This window comes from Tribolium madens, unplaced genomic scaffold, assembly GCF_015345945.1.
Source record: "Tribolium madens isolate multiple individuals breed KSU strain unplaced genomic scaffold, Tmad_KSU_1.1 Scaffold_97;HRSCAF=244;Tcas5.2_LG3a, whole genome shotgun sequence".
Lineage (NCBI taxonomy): Eukaryota > Metazoa > Arthropoda > Insecta > Coleoptera > Tenebrionidae > Tribolium > Tribolium madens.
Window position 1 is genome coordinate 3,742,987 of NW_025401069.1, and position 20,642 is coordinate 3,763,628.

At 32.2% G+C, this 20,642-nt stretch overlaps 1 protein-coding gene across 1 annotated transcript in view; it reads left to right on the plus strand.

Moving 5' to 3' along the window:
- LOC123014292 (irregular chiasm C-roughest protein-like) overlaps positions 1–20,642 on the plus strand; it is a 224,724-nt gene that overhangs the window by 25,989 nt on the left and 178,093 nt on the right. The window contains exon 2 of the mRNA XM_044413333.1: positions 17,569–17,607. The gene's annotated coding sequence lies outside the window, so the exon portion shown is untranslated. The remainder of the gene's footprint in view (positions 1–17,568; positions 17,608–20,642) is intronic.

A 20,642-nucleotide genomic window follows, 5' to 3' on the forward strand; every position in this document is an offset into this window, starting at 1 on the left:
AAAACTGGGTTGCAAGTTCGGGACGGATTACTCCTAAGCACTACTTCTTCTAAATAAATTTCTCTACCTTTTCAAGAGCAGAATGAAATGTAAGTAAGAGGAACAAATTGATAATAATGAGTTTTGTGCAGTTTTCAATTAGAGCAATTAATGATTCAAAACAGCCTCGACAAAGACTGAAAATTATTCGAAAAATGTCAATGCGGTTCAAATATTCCATCAAGAATTGAAGTGGTGTACAAAGCTCTGATTTCAAATTAAACGCCATCGTTTGACAGTTGTAATTTACCATTTAAATGCATTTGAAATGTCATCAAAATTCTTTCAAAACTTTACACACTGCTCAAAGAACATATTGACCGAAGAATTTCAAAGCCTTTTCATTTTTTCTCGAGTTTTCAACTTTAACCCCAAATACAGTGTCAGAGCTTAAATTAGATTATTTAAATATCGGGAAATTATTTTGTAGAATCACAAAGAGCAAAAATGAAAAAAGTTATATTTTTTTCTTTTATGTTACCTAGAATTACAAATTGAGGTTTTTTCAACACTTTGATCTCCCCAGAAATAATAATTACGACCGTGTAAAAGGAGATGTCAAATCAACCGCAAAAAAACTAAATTAATGCGGAAAAGAAAAAGAAATATTTGAATTTTACGTCAACATTGTACTCAAAGTTTCAAACATCGGTTGATGTTCTGCAGAGTTTGAAAAGTACAAAACGGATGTTCTTTTAAATTCGCCTCTTCTTAGCAGCGAAAGGAACTAATAAAAGAGTCTGAAAAAAAGGCTGACTACTTATTGTCCTTTTTTTAAGCTTTACAAAAATGATATGACAATACAATAAATCATAGTAAATTCATCTCTGAATAGGCAACAAGTGTAAACAGATCTAAAATATTATTTGTACAAGAAACTAGCTCCGATATAATCCCGATTCGCGTCGTAAATTATAAGCACAACATCCTATTGTAGATTCGGTCATGTGAAGCGACGCGGGTGAAGACGACGTGTTGAAGCCATAAATTTCGCATTGTGATTTATACCAGCGTATTTAAAAACAGCCCGTGTTAATTTATTGGTCGAACGGCCTGCGTAAAATGACGTTTAAGGAAAGTCCGCCTATTTTGTGCGTCTGCTTAAGTGTATAAAGATAAATGATGAAACTTGAGGAAAGGTTTGGCGCCGCACATCACTTCTCAATTAAACCCTTCTCGTGAGTGTCAAAAGCTCGGTACAACCGAAGAGCGGCGACCAGTGCCAAGGATTAATCCTGAGGCGAGAAGGAGATAAATTCGGTTCGCAACGGTCGTCCTTATTTTCAAGCAAGTTATTATCGGACTGAAGTTGCAGCACCTAATTGGCTGATAAGAATGCGGAGTTCGTACACGTCCGGAAACCTCTAATTCAGCCTCCGGCGGCTTCAGCTTCTGGAGCTGGGCCCTGAAATTGCCATTATGGAACGTTTGTTCAGATACAGGGCTCTAGAATAAAGGAGATTGAAAATATTGAAATGGGGATAATGGCAAACCCCAGGCCGAATTTTAGAAAGAGGACTTAACAAAATCATCGGAGATTATTTTAAATAATTTTTCCCCGAGTTTGGGTTAGTGCGATATGGTTCCAGAGATATTGAGGACAGCAGCAGGTCTCTTCTAAATTGTGATTGTTATTGATTTTTAGGTCGAGGGTGCAATTTCGAATGTCAATATTGAGAAACAATTAAATGCTCTCGGACTATTTCTGGTCTCCACGTTGCGTGTAATGATCGCACGAAGACTAGCTACCTATTTCGGGCCCGCTTTGTGGACCGAACGATTAATTAGGTATCAGTTTTTGGAACTTTGTACATATAATCAAACACACGTTCAAATGGATAACCTAATTAAATAAATTACCACACTTTATTAATTACTAACCCATTTGGAACTCTTCCACAAATACCACAAAAATATTACAAAATAAATACATACACTTTGTTCTAAAAAGTTGGTTGTTATTTGTAACATTGTTAATAATTGCAAAGGTATTTTTGTGCTTTAATCAACTTAAATTTTATTTATTTTTACCTTTAAGTAACCTATTATGTATACTTTTATATGAAAAAATTAATATGTACGAATTAAATATTGATTATTATTAATTCACATTTAATTTAAGTATTTAATATTTATTAACTATAATTGAATTAAAAGTGATTAAAATTATAGGCATTTATTTCACTCAAAGAGTTGAAGGCATGGTTTAATACTCCAATCAAAATTAAGTTTTTGACGCATGACGAGTAATTAGACTTTACGAATAAAAAAACATTTATTTCTTAAAAAGTGAGAGAATTACAAATGATAGAACTTGAATTAGATAATGCATCGTTTTACAGTTAATACAACCAAAGGTCAGATTAACTGATCACGTGATCAAATTGAATCAACCAAATTCACGGGTTAATCGCGCATTAACTTTTAACAACAAATTAATTTTTAATTTGCCTTCTGCAGGGTGTTTCAGACTTTGCGCTCCAGAGAAAAATGCTATGTAAGGTAATCTTACCAGGAACTTCGAAAAAATTTTAATCTTTGCACTTTGACTCTAGTTATTTTTATTAGAAAAATAATTTTCCAAGTGTTTTTTTACAGGCTATTAGAAGAGGAAACAAGGAAGCTGTATCCTAAATTGTAACTCTGTTTAATGTTATTTGTGACTTTTATTGGCAAAATTTTTGTATCGTTACTAAAAAAAACATACAGGGTGTTCCGTTTTTATTATTACAAATTTAACCAGGTGATAGGATATTCAATTCTAAGACAAAAGTTTCTTATAAACATGTATCGAAAAATGCTTGGTAAGGGAGCTACACCCCCTGGAAAGGGGCTGATATGTTTTTGCTAATATTTCAGAAACCATTCTAAATAAAATTACAAAATGTGGTACACATGATAACCTTTATACACCTAAACGAATTCAAACATCAAATGTCGAAATTTTTAATCAGGGGCGTCCGAAACTGGTGGGGTTTAGGGTAAAAAAATACCCTATTTATTTTGGTTCTAGTTTCTTTAGTTATGCATTGACCAAAATGGAGGTCACTTTGAACAACTCCTTTAGATTTAGGCAAATTCATTTAATTAATGTTATTATTGTTACTGTAATGTAATGTTAATTAGTTGAGGTTGATTAAAAAATATGAATTTCTTGCTTTTATTATTCTGTAAATTCTGATTTATTTGAATGTTGTATTGGTGTGTAACATAAATTTTAAATTAATTTTATTCAAAAACAATAAGTCGTATCGACACAAGAGAGACTTTTCTGTGATAAACTATGGAATTTAAGATTTTGTTGCTGAAAGTACCGAGAAACTAAGGCCAAAATAAATAGGGTATTTTTTTACCTTAAACTCCCCCAGTTTCGTACGCCACTGATTAAAAATTTAGACATTTGATGTTTGAATTCGTTTAGGTGTATAAAGGTTATCATCTGTACCAAATTTTGCAATTTTATCTTAAATGGTTTCTGAAATATTAGCAAAAACCTATTAGCCCCCTTTCAGGGGGTGTAGCTCCCTTACCAAGCATATTTCGACACATGTTTATAGGAAACTTTTGTCTTAGAATTGAATATCCTATCAGCTGTTTAAATTTGTAACAATAAAAATGGAACACCCTGTATACAAGATTATCAGAAACACTATAAACAGACATGAAAAAATGTCAATGTCAAAAAATAAATATCAAATTTTTTTGGCAGGTAACATTTTTTTTTATTTTTTCTATGCACCTGGTATCTTATGTTACTTGAAACTTTTCTCTGGGAAAGACTGTATAAACCAACTCTTGCTTGCATAAAAAAATCACTACAAATTGTGTCGTATTTTAATACCTGTGTTGAAACTTATTTTCAAGTTTGTAGTGATGTATCCGTACCAACTAGTTTGGTTCAAAGAGCTATGCAACGAAGTAATAAAAAAGGAAAAATAAACCGCTGCTTTCATCTTAAATGTTCCCAGTTCTCACGCATGGGGAGAAACATTTATTACGTGTTTATAACATAGTATAGTTGTTGTCCTTTGCACATGAGGGTACCCCGAGATTATGATGCAATTTATTAGTTTTAAAGTTTTGTAAAAAAAATCGCTATAAAAGGAGCATATGCGGTAAAGAAAAGTTAAAAACTTGCCTGTAACATCCAATTGACAACTTTTAGTAGCAATTCGTTGTTGACTATTCTTATAACGGCTTCTCTTTTTTTCTAAAATCTCTAAATGTGGTGCCAAAAGTCACGTGGCAGTACAGTGTGTTAGACATGTTTGGAGACCTCAAGATGTATTTTGCACATTTTATAAAAAGCTTGTTCCTAAATAGGTGAATGAAACGTCTTTTTAAAGGTGGAAATGTGTTTGCTGTTTTTAAGCATGTTGTCTTAAATCTCCAAAGTCAAGTAGCTTGACGAATGTTTTGAGTCTCAAGTATATACTACAAGTGCGATCTCCGGGGATATCAACATTTATCCTACTTGAATCGTGGTAAATTCCCAAAGGACACCGGATATAGCAACAATGAAAAACACTTTTGCTGACATTGTTTTGATAAGTCCAATTATGGTCCCTCTGTTTCAATATTGTCTTTTATTAATAGGTTTTTATCTTATGGAAACCTGTTTATATGTGTCTAATGTACTCGAGTAGACAAATTGATAAAACTGTTTACCCATGCGACTCCCCATTCTTCGACTTTGTTGACTTTTCTTGGAAAATATCCGTTCGTCGTGGCAAAAACCATTCCGCGTAAACACATTTTATTAAATCCGGCGCCTCGCAAGTCTAATAATAAAAGCCGCATAATACTAACGGTTCAATCTTTTTTCAATTTGTTTTACTTTTATATTACCTTGTGCAAGAGGAATGCTAATTACACTAAGTTAATGCGATATTGACAGACTCGTAAATCACTACTCGATGTGTTTATTAACATCTGCTATTACATATTACCGGAAACAAACGTCAACGCTCTGGACGCCTAATAAATCCTAAAGGACCCCGTCACATTTAGGCCGAGTTTGGGACCTAATCAAATGTGAAGCTAAACAAAACTTGGCAACACTTTTTTTATTAGAAAATTTCTGTCCGTGACCCAAACGAAACAAAATCAAATCTGAACCATCAAACTACTATGTCTTCCAATTTTTAAAGTGATGATTTGTTCAATTTTTTGAAAGAAAATCTATTGTACTTGTTTTCACAGAAAATGACTAATTCAGTTATTTGTTATAAGAAGCAAGTGTTTGGCGTTAAACAAGAGAAAAAACATACCAACTACAAACTTAAATTTTCGTCATTTTCTTCTGACTAGTTTACTTGACGTTAACTCATAGCTTTTATGGGTTTTACCTCGGCGTGCTTTCCGACTATGGCATCGGTAGCACTCATGAATATGATATATAGCTCTCCGGAGCCCTAACAAAATTACTGTCACAATAATGGAAAGGATTGCGCTAACATGTTTTAGGTGTGTTTTTGTCACAGCACGAACTCGGTCCTAACTCTGAAGGCGGCTTCCATTTCTATTTTATATTAAGAACTGACATTATAACTGATATTATCCAATTACTGGACTCCATTTTCTGTCAAGTTATTACATCTATTATTGATAACTAAATGGAGGATTTATTATTTAAGAGAATGCAATATCATGTAGTGGATTGTTTGTGGCATTCTACGGCTGTTTCTAAGAAAGGAAAAAAGGCGTTACTGTGACCTCTTCGTAACGGAAACTCCTAAAGCGCGTTTTCTAATTCTCCTCGTTAATTGAAACGTCCTGCAGCTAAAGCAATTACAAATTTATTTGAACAAAAGCCGGACAATAAAATAAAGTTGCCACGCATAAAAGCAAAAAAGCAAGTTAAAATTAATCAAAAAGCAATTAAGTTTAAATTAATTTAACCAAAGTTTTGTAAAACAAGATGTCTTCTTATTACTCGTACTTGTTCTCTTACGATTTTTAATAAACGAGAAGGGTGACCTACGTAAGCACGATTATAAAATAAAAAAATGCACTTCCTTCGGATCCACATTCAAGATAGCCGTGAGTTTTATTGCATTTTGCGCCAGTTTTCAACGATATAATATATATTGGCAATAAAATACTGCATTGGAATGTAATAAATTGGTCTCTCGGACGCACTATGAATCATAAAATCAGGGTAGTCAAACCTAATAACACATCCAAAGTTGGTGTATCCTCCAAACAAATAAAAAATCCAATACTACCAATCAAAGCTAACGAGTATTTACTTCAAGATGTCTTCAAAGCACCACTCGACGAATTTCGTCGTTCTTAACGAACGACGACGCCCTTTGCAGAAAAAGACCGTCTCTGGCATGTCGTCGGAAAACTTAGCACATCTTTCTTCTAAAGCAGTTGCGCTCCGTCAAGGATACTCTTCCTACACTACCATAAACTCCTGGCAAGTAACTGACCTGGAATTACATGACTTTAAAACTTAGTTACGTCGTTTCCGAACCTGGCGTTAAATTTGGTGCTTTAACAAATGTTTATTCCTTCCTATAAAATTTAAACTCGGACGGGAAAACAGAAAAAATGCCGCCGCCGCTGCAAAATCGGCTTTAATATTATTTTGCTGTAATGCCAATAAGGAGCATCTTGACGCTTGTCAGCAGTTAGCCCAATTACAAACAGAACGCGCGCGTTCATTCGAGTGCAGGCTCGACAATAAAAATAATGAAAGTCTCTATATAATCTGGTTTCAAGTGATGCTTTGACGACAAGTTGGAAATCGAGATTTTTATTTGCCCGCTTTTCACTGTTCTATTGTGGCAATTGCAACGTGACGGAGTAGTTTTTTGCACGATCGAACATCTTCAGCGACATACGCTCAATCGCTCAAGGGCTTTTGTGTGGATAGTATCATTTTTCATTGAAGGCAGAATGTAAAATCATTTTGGTCAAAACGACTGTAGCACTTGAATACGAATAAAACTTTTTTTTACTTCATACCGATTAGGTTAGTTAGGTTTATTGCAAAATTATTCTAAATCTAGAGACATTTTTTGGGCATATACAAATTCCGTCGATGATCAGAAATTATTAAATTTATGTATGTAAATTCCGCCAAAGGTGAACCCGAGGATTTTAATCCTTTTTTAATTAGCGCTGACCCATCCACTAGGTAGGCTTATTATTACAAATATAAGAAAGTACTCTTTCTATCAAACTTTTTAGGTGTATTGTTCAATAGGAATCTTGTATAAAAGGACAGTGCAAAATAGGGGTGTCATGAAAATTAAGTAAAAAAAAATCGTGGCATACTTAGATACTACAAAAAGTGAGCGCACTGAGAATAAATTTTAAGATTGTTTGAGTGTTATAATATAGGTCCAATAAATTTTGTAAAAAGAGAGTTTATTATTTTGGCGACACTTTAGTTTTAGTTCTGTATGTTTATTTTTTTTTAATTAAATAATAATTATAACGGGTGCCGGTGAATTGCGCCCACTTCAAGCACGGCATTTTAATCCGAACAGTGGACTGCGCTCAGAAAAATTTTACTAACCTGCGTTGCGTTAAACCCAATGTGAACTGCGCTCAGGCCGGTCGATATGTCTCAGTGTGATGTAAAGAATTAAATTATTAAAAATTAAACTCCGAGGCTAGTGAAAATAGGAATGAACTAATTGCAAAAATGTACTTTGCATTTCGAAATAAACAAAAACGAAATAGGTTATTATTCACATTTACTGAACACAAATATACATAATAGTGTTTTAAAAAAATCGGTCATACTTATAAGATAGACATTTCACAAAAGTGGTTCAATCTATTTCACTTTCAATATTTTTTATTTAATTAAAACATACCTTTTAATACAGGGTATTTCAGAAGTCGCATTCCATAGAATAATGTCAAATGCTGGCGGTCATGAAAAAGTGCATTCAAAGAAGTACTCCCTAAAAATTCGAAGCACCAACCCCATGAGTGGGTACTCCGTTATGATACTACTAAGCGCAGTTCACCTAAAGGATTACCAACCCTTATTAGCCTCATTATACTTGTTTTTAAAACTGAGCGCAATTCAACCAGCCCCATTACAACACTACTGAGTAAGGTATCGTAATAATATGGTCTACTATAATACTTATAATTTATATGTGTAACAGCTGTAGGAGATGAGTTGTTAAGTACAGGGGGCCTAATCTCTAACTAGGGGCATCAGGGGAATTTACCATTCTACCCGAGTTTGAAATTATTTAACCATCGGCGTAATTTGTAATCGCCGATTTTTTTATCGGTCAGATCAATATCTACGTAATCTCTTCAATATAATTGATGTATGTTTTATTAATTTCATTAACGCAAAATGTTTTATGTAATACTGAATTCTAAACCTTCCAAAATCATGCTAATTTTTGGGGTTTTAATTGTTTTAGGAAATTTTGCAGCAAAACGATTTATAATTTAACTATTGCATTTTCGAAAAAATGGTACATAAAAAAAGTTACATTTGACAAGTTCTGCACATGATGGTTAAAATGAATGTGTTTATTTCTTTGACAGCTTGTAAACAATCAAATCAAATAAGAATCTAAAACAAATTAGTACTATTAGAAAATAAAAATAATAAAGACTAACAAAGAGTATTTTTGTCTAAAAGTAGCTTATTATCAAGTTGTAATGTTTATTTACTTAAAACAAGATGTTTAAAAACTTAAAATTCTGACATTTTTTGTGTGAGTAACATGGATTTAAAGCTTAAGTTAAAATTAATCTACAAACCGTTTTAATAAATGACCATTTAGTTAATTGTAATCGTGCATTCAATGAGGGACTAATTTTGAAAAGCGATTCGTTTTGTTCGAAAGCGCTTTAGTAATTATTTTAGAAGTGAACAAGTTAAATGTTTTATCGGTAAAATTGTTGTTGCACATTGTTGAGGAAACAAATGCGAATGCGGTAGAGTGTAATTAAATAAGAGTCCATTAGATCTCATGTATTTAATAACTACATACTTTACTGTACATGTATCACTAGCAGTGTTATCCGTTTATTCGGAATAAAAGGAGTATAACTCGGTAAAATATAAATTAACAAGCGACCACTTTAATAGGATTGACTCTGAACTATACTCACCTGCTACTGTAGCTTCGTATAGCGAAAGGAATTTCTCCAGCTCGGGAATTATGTCGGCCCATTAGCTCCTGCGTAGGTGAAACGCTTTGTTTACGAGTTTGCATGTATAAGGTAGTTCACACTTCGATGGTGCCATGGCGTAATGAAGTAATGAGTTTTGGAAATGCCACTATTAAATTATTATCAATTATATAAATCATAACAAGCGACCACTTTACAACAACAGAACAATTAGATCTGTCCAAAGTACTACTCCGTAGATTTTATAATCACACAACCGTCAAAAGCAGGTTATGAGAAGACAAGAGGAAAATTTTACTTGGATGGCGAATAAACCGTTTGGCCTACTTGCCGATATGAAACAGTAGGTATTTAATTCGCTAAAAACATCTTACCAGCAAAGATTAATTTCCACTTTTCGGCTTTAGTATTTTATATTCATACAACAAAAATTAGTAACCGATAAACTGCAATAAAACCGGGAAAGCAATAAAGATAAATCATCATAATCAAAGCATTCTACTGCAACTGTATGAAGCATTATTTTCATCGAGGTGAAAAATCTGACCAGTACAGATTTTTGTCGTACAAATGCCTGTTTTGTTTTCTTGCCACCATCTAATGACAAAGGGCGAATTTCCGTTTCAGTTTCTAATTAAGTTGAAAATGCGTAAATGGCCAATTTTGTCATGATACATTTCAGTGATGTATTTATAATGAGGAACTCAAATTAGAGACAGATTATGCTCTTGAATGTAAATTAATTAAGACTAATTGGAGAGGAAGTAAATCATCCATTGTTGACCCCGTAAAACAGCGATGTCAAAGCACAATACGGTATGTCCGCATTCAGCTAACCTTCCTTCTATCACTAGATTGATAAGTTAATTACCAAAATTATTCAGGTAGACAATGTAACTTGAAAACTGTGAAGAAGTGTGACGAATATATTTGTTGGTTACCCACTCTTGGATTTGAAATAAGGAACTCTAAATTCAGTTATCTGCAGATTTATTGAGCCGAGTTTCGACAGGAATAATATTTATAGCTTAATTCTGGTTCTTTATTACTTTGAGATATTTAAATTAACGCAGAAGAATGACTACTGGTGGAAGTTACTGAACTGAGGCGATATTTACGCTACCTTAATTAATTTTTACGCACTAAATTCAATAGTTAGTCAGATTTTTCGTTATCACTAAAGATGATATAATTATACCAATTAGAACTGTTTAACTAGTATTCAATTAGGTTTGAATTAATTTTTAATAGGTATACCCTTTACACATTAATTTAAAATTAATGTAAGTTTCTAGTAAATAAATCCACAGGAGAGGGCTTGGTAAACTCACGAGATATCTCTCGAGACGTGAAAACGCATTGCTTACCAACTTCGCGGATGCAAATCTGCCGTAAAACCACTAATACCCCTTTTCAGGCCTCTATAAGGGATGTGTACGAAGTTCCTTGACAGATTTATGATAGTCTTCAATACGATAGGGATCCTTCAGTCGGCTACCTTCGCCAAATTGTTTTAAACTGAATTCGAACGTTCTTCAAATCTATAACCGGTTATTTATGCTCCAAACTTTCAAAATGGCATCACTTAATTTTACTCCAGAAGGAAATTAACCGGCGGAAAGGATGTCTTTATGACTTGCCATAAATTTGTTTATTGAAATTTTCTGTGTTTATGAACTTGGCTAATTTTGCAGAATCTTACTTAAAGCCGCTTTCAATGGTGACGCGGTTTGTCTCTGTTGATGCGCGACGGACGAATTCAGGATAAACTGCGAATCTCAACGCACGACACATCATTGGCATGCGATTCTAATAGACAATTGATTTACAAGAAATGTTATCAAATTTTTGTAATTACAAACAAAATGGAACTACAAATATCCATCAAATACAAGATCGACTTTGTTAAGAAAATTTTCCAAATAAGTAAATGTAATCATCGTTTTCTTGGAAAGAAAGTAGGGATGATTAAAACAATATTTACTGGAATTCTTTGCATTAATCCCTTTTTGGAATACCTGTTAGAATTTTCCCACTTTAGTTTACCAGTCTCTTAGTTCTGTTTAATGTGTTTGTATCGTTTGTGTTCTTTCCGCGTTTTTCTTTTTTTTATAAAATCAGTTCTTTTTAGAAATCGGTTTTGCTCTGTATTGTGTAAAGTAAATTCACACTTTTTTATAATTATTTTTAATATATACAATGCCTAAAAACTCAAACATTGGAGTTAAAGGCAAGGTCCTTCAAACTCAAACACGGGAATTAATTGCTAATATTATGAAATTTAGGGAAGAGACGGAAAATGGCTTAAAAATTCTTTTGAGCAATTATAGAGATTGCGTTTTAGCAACTACAGGAATAGGCGAGAGAAGCTATCGTTCCATCCAAAAACAAATGAAAGAAATAGCTGCTGGAACTTCATCTTCATTTTCTTCTTCACCCAAAAATTTTGCACGGAAATGTTCACAAAGCACTTTATGCGAAAGAGAAACTCAAGTGACTAAGTAATATATGAAAAAAGAACATATGTTTGATGCGGCTCAAGAATTGTGTTTCACAGTAAATACCGGCGATTCAGAAGAAGAGTTTTGCTGGTCTGATACCGAAGAGGAGGAATCTGAGGATGAAGAAACTAGGCATTTAGCCCCTATGAATTAAAAAAAAATAATGAAAATAAATTGTTATAAATAAATATAAAATAATCTTGGATATTACTTATTCACTTTATTTAATTTAGCGATTGAATTTTTACCAATAAAAGTAAAAATTGCCTTTACTGAATACGTTATGCGTGAATTTTTATTTTTCTCAAATTTTAATCCACGAATAGAACCACTACGCCGCTGGTTCCAAGCTTACCGTCAGATCGTGATGATTCACTGTATTCTTCCCAAACCGCGTCAGCAAGCAAAATTTGAACCATGACCATGACCAATATTTATGTCATACCTATTACATACTATTTCCATTATAATTAATTATGTTTTGCGTTGGAATCAACAACGATCATGTGAAAATGCTAAAAATAATTTTCCTATTCCTAAAGACATGCACATCTAATAATTAGGATAAATACGTAACGAAGATTAGACTTGGTATGATATAAATGGGCTCACATTTACATTTGTTCTCAGATCAATTTAAAACCACGACAATGAAAGTTCTTGTTTTTCTTTGTGTTTTTACTGTAATGGCTGTCCATGCACGTAAGTAATTTCATCACAATAAAATCTTCAGGAAATTTTGTTTTTTTCCCTAAAGAACGATGTGGACCAAACCAGCAGTATGCAAATTGTGGATCATCATGCCACGAAAGGTGTTCAAGAAGTGCTAATAACCTTTGTGGACAGAATAATTATCAACAAGGGTGTCTTTGCCGTGTAGGATATTACAGAAATCGGAATGGTTATTGTGTATCAAACGGATCAGAAAGGTTTTAACTAATGTAAAAAATATGGATATGTGTAAAAGTTTTCACTTTTTACAAGTTTGTAGTTGTACTCATTAAAATTTTTATGTAACAGAAATTGACTTGGTTAGTTTGAATGTTAATTATGTAACAATTTATTTTAGATAATGGAATAAAAAAACGAGAAATTAGATTTTTTTTCAAATTTGTTTTGCATTTAATCATGAACAATTTATCTTCATCACAATTTAACTTCTCAATTAGTAGTCTGCTAGTATATTTTGTTTTCTATTGTCTACATTACGCCAACGCAACGTGACGTATGTTTAATTTAAACTAATAAGTATGGAAATGGTAATTTAAATCGAAATTTAAATATACACATAACTAATTATCTACAAGCTTTATATTCAGTTTTATTGTATTCGATTTTTTTCAGTAAACTACGAGTAAATCTTGCTGAGGGAAACTAAAGTTTTTGATGTGTTACTCATGGATGAAGTAAATTTCTGTCTGTTTCTGATAATATTTAACCTAATTATATTAGTCCAATATGTGACAACGCAGGTACAATGAAATATTCATGAGGAGTAATATTTGTTAGAATTAGAACTACCATCAAAGCAAACAAACAGAACACTTCTGAAATTAGGCATAGGAGAACCCTTTGCCAATCTAATTTAAAACGACACAAGAACGCTACCGCTACTGAAATTCCAGAATCATTTAATAATTGCTTCGCTATTGTCAACCAACAATGGGAACAAGAACACATCTCGAAATGCCCGCAGTTGTCTGAGCTAAATTCTTAATGAGGAAATGACTATTAATTTGTTGTTTTTAAATGTATAGTTACCTGACATTGTATACAGTCATAAAACTAATCATTTATTACTGATACTGATTTAAATTTAAAGAATACCAAAAACATACCTACACAAATTCTAAATATTACTTTTACTTAATGTTATAAGAAATAAGAATGGTGAAAGATAATTTCGCTTTCTACTTTTTTCTTGTTTTCGAAAATAGATTTATTTTTATAAAATTGTACAATAAAGACTTGTAAAGGCGACATACTCATTTGCATTTCTTATAACATAGTACCCTTTTAAAATCCTGATATTAATTTTTAATTTTTTTTATAGCTCCTGTTTTACAAAGAACTCTTAATATATTATATTACTCTTAATATACGAGTACATAGGTATATATATTATATAAACATTATGTTTTGTTACGTCTTATAATTTATACACTTATCTACACGTATTTTTTAAGGGTAACTTATGCATAAGTAACACTTGTTTTCTCAACCGGTTCTTTGTTCGCATCATTTTCCAAGATTGATGTAACCTTGTACTAAAAAATAATAATTTATTGATAATTGCAAAAATCTCGTTAACTGCAAACAAGCTTATTGTAACCATAACATACATAAGACAAGCTTCTGGAACCATAATAATCAATAACTCTTGGTAGTGATGAGGTGTTGCTCATTATTTTGTCGTTGCAATTTTCAAGCATAATTTTGATTTTTAATTTCAAATGCCTTTATTACACTTTATTATTATTGCAGCAAAGTCAGCAATTACCTTGAGTACAGAAGGATAAAGCAAACGCCTTTATATTTTACCTGTAATTACATCAATAATTTATTTTTGATAATAATGCACATAAAGCTTAAATGAAATGTGTATGGTTTTAACCTCGGTTTTAACGTTTAGTAAAAAAAGCATATTACAAGTGACAGTATAGAAATACAAGGTGATTCACGAGGAATAATGAGCCTGACCAAATTTTCGATGCAACCACCATTACTTTTCGCAAGTTATTTTGCGACAACTGTAATGTTGGTGGCATCGAAAATTTGGTCAGAAGAATAGATTACGTTTAATCATTTTTAAACTAAATTTCAATCGTTTGAATCCATTTTTGCATAAATAAATAAAAATTATTAAAAATAATCCGTTCGTTCTCCAGTATTGCCCACTTTGACGAATATTTTTTATGTACGTAATATAAAATTTTAGCGATGCTTATTCATTTATTTCTAATAATTGCCCACTTTCAAATTCTGTGAATGTGTGTTAAATTTGTGTTTCGGTCCTCATTTTCAGGTTTACATTTTTTGCACATACTTAACTAAAAAGAGCTGTCATTTCCCTTGCGAAATGCTCTCTAAACCCGTCGTGCGACCTCACAAAGAATGGAATAAAATCCTTCACGCAAAGGTTATAAGAGAAAATTCGTCCGTTTTTTCGATAGCTTCATTGTCATTTGCCAAACATACACACTGACTGTAAATTGTAAATTCTTTCATCCTGAACGTCGGTATTCCTTAAGGACCACAGTGTGTCAGACCCGAAGGACCCAAGACGTGCTGTTACCAAGGGTAACGTAGGGTAATGAACGTGGATCCAATTCCTTAAAACTCCTGAAAAGTCACCGACTGAGATCGACTCTTGCAGAGTACTCAAGTGGAACAAAGACCAGACCAATTTTCAGTCATTGAAAGTACCATCACGCCGACTTTTTAATTGTTTTTTGAGATTATTTTTTTAAGTCCACTTGAGTAGTCTTCACGAGTCTGTTTACACTGCGGACATTAATAAAGAGAGGTTTTTAATTTGTTTCGGGGTTTTTGTCGACAGAAACGTATTAAATTGGTAAGGGACGGTAAATATTTGATCCTGGAGTTGATTTAAACTCGGCACTTACCGAAGCCTGCCAAATTTACATTTTATTAATTTCAAAAGAGAACTCATTAATTTCGCCTGAACGCATGCACTGGATACATCATTTTCATTCTAAATCGCATTCACATATCTTAATTAACCGACTCAATGACCTACTTTCAACCGACCTAACAACCCCTCATTTTATATGAAAGAGTTGAGTAGTATCAGACATCAATTCCAGGGTTGAGTAGGGTAGCGACCCTACATATTTAATGCTTTCCTAACAATTCTGCAACAAACGTAATTTAATTGTTGTGCCTGATCAGGTGTTATATGGTACCTGCCATTTTTCATTATATCGACCGAGCCTATGAAAATTACCGTCGATATTAACAAATTTATTATTTGCACAAACCCTACAGTCATTATCAGTTTATCGAAAAGTTATTATATTGTATAGATTTTCAACGCTTTATTAATGAAAGCATATTTGAATCGGGGATGTCTGACCCACATTCTCACATAGACCTTCAAGTATATGCATTTTTAAGTTAACATTTTCTTATATTTGTTAAGAATTTGTTTTTTTTATAAAAGTTAAATTTCTTTACTAATTTTGAGTCGAGAAGTGCAAATATAATATGGATTTTTCTATATTAGTTCCAGTTTTTTGAAAATCTCTTGAGGGGGAGGCAATAACTTAATTGATTAGCACACGAGTAAGCTTTTAAAATTAATAAATATAACACATATGTAACTAACTGCATATAATTTATTCATTCAAACAATAAAAAAATAAAAACAAACAGTAATTTAAATAAAATTAGGTGGGGTAATTTTAATTAGAGTGCCTTCTCGTAATGACGCTCCTGGTTTTTAAGTTAATAAATATGTAATAATTAAAATATATATTAGAAGAAAAAGAAGTAATTTGTGTAGTTACATTTTTGAAGCTGTTTAGCTTCAAAAACTTTAGCGGAACGGGGTTGGTGGTTTATAAAAACATTCTTGATTTTTAAACTTTATATTAAAACAACTTTTTTTTGACGGGTTACAAAAGGGTCTTACAAACTAAAACTTTCGTTGTCCAAGTGGACGTATGTTGCACATACATACGATGCACCCTCATCTGGAGGGGTGAATGTAGTGGGGTGCGTACCGATTGGGTACAGAAGCAAATACCACAAAATACAAATAAGTTATAAAAAAAAATAAAAAACAATAAACAGAATACAATCTAAAGCTTCTTCGTGATTTGATATAATTTTTGTTAGAGCCTCTAAGGCATTCTATGACTGCAACACCTTGATGAAATTGCTCTCTACGCTTGTAATTCACAACATCATAACTTTTTTAAAACTGAAATATTTTTTTACTAGAATTATGAGTAATTGAAATAATACATTTACTTCCCTAAACTGACTAAAATTACACTTTTTCATCAAGTCTCCAAAAAAAGAACAAAGTAAATAATTCAGAAGTGCATCATATAGCGTTATAAAGTGATAATGATAATTTTAATTTTGATGAACTTTAGTTTTTGAAAAAGATATGTTACATAGGTATATTTAATTTAATTTTTCTATTAAATGTTTTGTAATAATTTGCCTTCTTGCTTTGAAACTTTAAAACAATTGTAAAAATTTACTTTTTCTGGGTTGGTTAAATCTTTATTTATAGCAATCTGAACGTTTTTTGTTTAGTACAATAGTACGGGTGGTAAGCCTCAAAACATTTTAAAATGCAACCCAAAAGTGATGAATTTTTAGGAAATAGTGTTTATTTTGTCGAGTTCTATTGTGGTTTTAAATACAAAATCGATACACCATGCATTACAAAGCTATGTATTTGTTTAGCTTTAATTATTCACGTAACTTTTTCACTGATTATGTCGCTAACTATGTAATTTCATTCTCCCCTTTTACATAACATTTTACTTTACCATTCCTGATAATTATTTCGTCGATTGATACTAAGAATTTTATAGAGGGACGTTACATCTATTCAACCACAGAAAGCAGGCTTCAGTTTGTATTATTTATGTAATCGGTGGGGCAAACAAATGGGTCTAATTGGGCACGGGCAATGCGGACAAGCCAACTTACTTGTGGGCGGTTCAAAGACCCCATTTATGCACGTGATTTAACTCATCCTCTAGCAACAATATAAACCTTTATCATTGTTCCAATCAGCTTCATGAGATATTAATTTCTGCTATTGAGACAAATTAACTACGGTTTAACAATGTTTAAAGTTTTTTATTTGTTGGTGAGTATTTCTTTAGCATAATTTTTAAAATGTTTTGTTTTGTTGTAGAAGCCTATTCCCTGAGCGAATCCATCACATCTTTTAATGGTGAGTAACGAACTCTTCCTTATTAGCAGTTACGTATGAGAGTGCTTACATTTACACGTAGCTATTAATCAATCCGAGATCATCCATCTATCCAAATATCAAATCCAAAGTTGTTCAGTGTGAGTTTTGCTTAGCGTGCTTTGATACATTCGCTTTGATGTTTAAAGTATTAGTTTTTGAGTAAATTGGAGAGAATCCGTATCGACAAAAAGTCGACCTGTTTAGGGGAGGTATACATGGAAATATGGAAATTATTAACAAGAGGATGATAGAAACGTGAAACAATGAAGGGCCAGTCCTTGATACTGTGTCTTAGTAAACTATGTTTGCTCAGGCCTGCTGGCTTAGCATATGCTTCGGTTTAATGAGCCCTTACCATTGTCATGTTAACTAGCAGACGGTAGAAGCTCCTTGCCAGTCTTATTTGTGATTGATTGTTTGCAGTATCGATTACGGAATTATCCCTTCAAGCATTGGACTTAGATGTTAAGTTAGTTGGGACAAGTAGTCGTCATTCACGAATACCTATTCTGATTTTGAAAGATAACTCACCTTCATTTATTCTAACGTTTTAATGTTATCGTCTCTGCGTTACAATGACATTAGCAATATATATACATACTCATGTAACAAATTATTGTCTGTAAAACAATGTAAAAGTGATACTTTTAAAAACTAGTGCGTATAAAAGTCATATTTCTCACAGGAAGAGGAGCTTTTATTGCACACTATCCAGATTGTTCTAAACCTTTTTAGCAACCAGTATTCATATCAGATTTGGGATTAATAGGCTTAACCGACTAAAACTCTTACTAACTTGGCACTTATCTGGTAAATTAGATGCTGTTCGTTGCTATGCAACAAGTTATAGTCACTTAATCAATAGATTTCAGATTATTATGATTAGATATTATCGTCAATAAACTAAACAACAGTAAATGCTCAAGTATTGGAACTTTGTCAGATACACAACACCTTTCAAAACGTACTACGATACAGTGTTTTAAATTTAATAAAAACTATTATTTTTTTAATTTTAATATACTTATTACATTTTGTATTATTATATTTTCAGAATACTTGGCAATCGTCATTTTACGTCGTCAAGTTAAAAAATTTGGTGAATCCTGACAAATCTGTAATTCATTCTTAAGAAATAGTTTTCAAAATACACCTCGTGCATGCCAAATTAATCCTAATTTAAATTAAAGTATGGACAATTTGCACTCGGAATATTATTATTGATAAAAAAATCTCCCTAGTGTCGGTCCTGAATGCAGCACCTAACTAATAACACACGAGACGCCACTGCTACGATACTATTTTCAGTAATGAATATAAAAATAATAATGTTTACAATTTTTTACTCATCACTCGCAAAGGAACGCTTGCTAAAACACAAGCATCTAGAACCTTGCATAAACAGCTAATTTTATTTGCTAATAACTTTTATTTTCAAATTGTTAACAGCAAACAAACAAATAACGTTTGCATATAATTTAGCTTTATTTAACTGCTCTCGAAATGCCTTTAGACTGTTTTATAACATAATAAAACTTTAAGGTTTACAATCGCCATTGCACTAAAGTAAATTTCGGATTCTTCATAGCACAAGAATTCTTCTTGCAGCATGAGAAATTAAAGATCATTGACATGTTAATGTGTAATTAATGTATTTTTAGTTTTGGCATTAAATTTAATTATGCCACGTTATGAGTTTTCTGTTTTTTAATCACAACTTTACTTCCGGCGATGAGTAAAAGTTGACGATTTTCTGATAATTTTGTATAAAATTATATATGTATTAGGTAAAATATTCATACATAAATATATATACTGGGACAGTTTTATATTAGTATACATAGCCCTATGTATACAGTTAAAAAAACCGGGTCAAAAGCGGGGTTGGTCGCCTACCCTATAAAATTGACCCTGTTTTTTTAACTATACATATACATAGGGCTATGTATACTAATAAAAAAAATGACCCGGTATGTATGTTATATTAGTTTTGGAAGGGCCACTTTTGGTTTTCGAAAGTTTAAAAATTTTAAAATGTTTATAAAATTGTACTTTTAAAACTATTTAAAGTATTTTTGTCTCAAATTTTCTTCCAAACTGACAGCTATATATCTCTCAAAGTCGATTATTTACCAACTGTTTCTTAATGTTTCAGTGCTTATGAGATTTGATAAGTTGCTGTTATCTTATTTCAAAAAGCACACATTTAAATTACAAAAAATTGGTCTTTAAAATTCACATAAACACTAGGAATAACAATTTTTATATTCTTGTTAAATAAGAAAGAGACAATTTACTTACAAAAAAGACATCATGTATAATTCAAAAATTTTGTTTAAGAAAAAGAAGAATAATATATTTTTGTTTGGTTTTTAATTGTTATTTTGTTTTTTTTTTGTTTTTTAAATGTCACGTTTACATGGATTCACTTCGAATTCCAAGTTTTCGACAAGATATTGTAAAACAATTTTCTTGTCGACATTGAAAAGTATAAATTAGGTATAAAAAAAGTATAAAGTGTAAAATCATGATGTAATTGGAACTGATCGCTAAGCTTGTACAGTGACGCGGTAAAAGAGCATGCTATCTATGCATGTTATTCTTGCAAGTTACTTTAACGTTGGCGCCGCGTCTTTATCTCGTCAGGAAAATACCTTGAGCCATTCCCGAACTGGAGATCCCATTTCACATTGATTAAAACATAAAGCCTTGTTGAAAATTAAATTACACGAAGTAACGAGATGTTCTTAGAAGCCCTCCGCTGCACGCAGGCAGCGCCTTATACTTCAACAAACTCATATATTGCATGGCTAAAAGGGTATCTGCACCAAATCGCTTCGAAGGATCAACGTGGCTTATATTATTACGGAATATTTAATTTGATGCTTCCAGATTACTGCACTATGGACTTTGTCGAAGAATTCTCTCTCCAATAATTAATATTTTAATTACAAAACGATCTCCTTTGGGAATTAGAGAATTTGTTCGAAACCAGAACAGATGAACACTGAATA